The following is a 442-nucleotide window of genomic DNA, read 5'->3' on the forward strand; positions in this document are numbered from 1 at the left end:
ACCACCACCACCACCACCACCACCACCGCGACAACGCGTCCAAGACGACGACCGAGGTTGATCGAGGTTGACGGGCGGCAAGCAGGTCGAGCCACGTGCAGAAACGTCGTCGATGAGGATCGGTCAGCGGGTCGAATTCCGATATCGATGTTCAAACGATCCAGCGATCGAACAGCGATGACGATGACGATGATCAGGTCCAACGATGATGCGCCACGCGCGACGTTGGAACGAACAAAAACAAAAAATGACACAGCACTCCTTTAGAAACGATCGTTCGGGAATATCTAGCCGATATAAGTCGTTGCAGCTTTGTTATTTTATCAACGCGTAACGATATGCGTAACGGGCGTGAAACTGCGATTTTAATTCGGTCTCTTCTTCTTGCGATCAGTCGATCTCGTTTCGCGCGTTCCACGTAACTTCGCGATCGCCGGACGTC

The sequence above is a fragment of the Bombus impatiens genome, unplaced genomic scaffold (genome assembly GCF_000188095.3).
Source record: "Bombus impatiens unplaced genomic scaffold, BIMP_2.2 scf_1506, whole genome shotgun sequence".
In the NCBI taxonomy this organism is placed as follows: domain Eukaryota; kingdom Metazoa; phylum Arthropoda; class Insecta; order Hymenoptera; family Apidae; genus Bombus; species Bombus impatiens.